The sequence below is a fragment of the Balaenoptera physalus genome (assembly GCF_965194825.1).
Source record: "Balaenoptera physalus genome assembly, chromosome: 7".
NCBI classification, from domain to species: domain Eukaryota; kingdom Metazoa; phylum Chordata; class Mammalia; order Artiodactyla; family Balaenopteridae; genus Balaenoptera; species Balaenoptera physalus.
The window spans coordinates 78,211,386-78,213,198 of NC_138886.1; positions in this window are offsets into that span (position 1 = coordinate 78,211,386).

The window sequence follows — 1,813 nt, forward strand, 5'->3', positions numbered from 1 at the left end:
TTAATGGATATATTATAGATAAAAGAAATCAGACTGGTTATTGATCTCAAATGGATAAATATAAAGAAGATTTTGGTGCAATTTAGGTGCAGTGGTCCTCTGATATACTGAACGGTCAACTGAATTACCAATTGATGATATTGCAGAACCAGTAGGAAATATTCAAGTTTTCTTGTATGCAACTTACACATATATCCACTTCTTATTTGTAGACTCAATATAGATCCGTAGGGAGTTGAAATACAGGTATATTCCAGGTTTGCAGGCACTAAGCTTGGTTTAGGGGTAAAATATAAACTTTAGATAATATTGACTTGGATTCACTTTCCAGCTCCACTCTTTATGATTTTTGTGACACTGGAAAAGTTACTAAATAATCAACTTCAGTTTCCTCATTCATAAACTGGGAATTATATTGCCCTCATCTGTTAATTCAATCAACACATGTTTACTGTATATACACGATGAGCTAGGCATAACCAAGCAATGGAAGGTAGAGTAGAAAACAAACAAAATTTCTGCCTTCATGAACCTTAAATTCTAGTAGGAGACAATAAATGAGAAAATAAAATATATGTTAGATAATTATAACAAAAATAAGATATAGAGAAATGTTATGAAAGTATGGGGTGGGTATGTGTATATATATTGTGTGTGACATGAAGAATTCTAAGATAGTGTACACATGCCTTCTCCTGGTTGTTTAATCAAGCAATATTTATACACATAGTTTGGAGATTTTATATATATAATATATAGTTTGCATATATATAGCATTTTATATATAACATCTGGAAATTAAACAGTCAGCTATGTTTTATTGGTAAAACAAACACTCAGTGTTGGAGGAATAACTCCAATTTCATATTTCTTGCAAAACTAGAACCAGGTGTTCCATGGCACCAGAAAGGAAGACATTAAAATACTAGATTCAAGTGTGTTCTGTTTAATTATTAAAATACATACAAAGGGATGCCAATCACACAAGAAATGCTACTGAAGGCAGAAGAAATTGTCAAATTACTGTAATTAAAGATTCTAGGTCTAGTATGTGCTAGGTCTAGTATGTGCTATGATGCTGTTTGTAACCCAAGAGGATTTTCAAGAAGAAAGTTTGACCCCGTCTGCAATTCCTCATCTGCTTCGGTTTCTTTGCTATTCCGAAGAAGTGCGACCCAGTAAGTATCAATATATCCTTGTTGTGTGGTATAGGTGAAATCTCGAAACATACCTGATGACTGCTTAACATGAAACTGGTATCTTTTCTTCTAAACAACCCCCCCATTTAGTGGCTGACCCAAGTTACTTGCATCGCTTTATAAAAACATCATTGCTATAGAGAACAAAATAAAAGTTCAACAGTCATTCTCATTGTTATGGATTTTTGATGGCCTGATCTTAAATTATATAAGTTTTTGGCTTTTTTATTGAATTAACAAAGACTAGTAAATCACCAGACACATATTTATCATCATTAGCAATATCTCCATATTTTCTTCTTACCAGCCCCTGAAAATATATTTGTGTTCCATGTTCTTAAAAGTCACAACAGACTTCCGGGGGGGTGCAGAGAAGATGGCGGAAGAGTAAGACGCGGAGATCACCTTCCTTCCCACAGATACAGTAGAAATACATCTACACGTGGAACTGCTCCTACAGAACACCCACTGAACGCTGGCAGAAAACGTCCGACCTCCAAAAAGGCAAGAAACTCCCCCCGTACTTGGGTAGGGCAAAAGAAAAAAGAAATAACAGAGACAAAAGAATAGGGACGGCACCTGCACCAGTGGGAGGGAGCTGTGAAGGAGGAAAG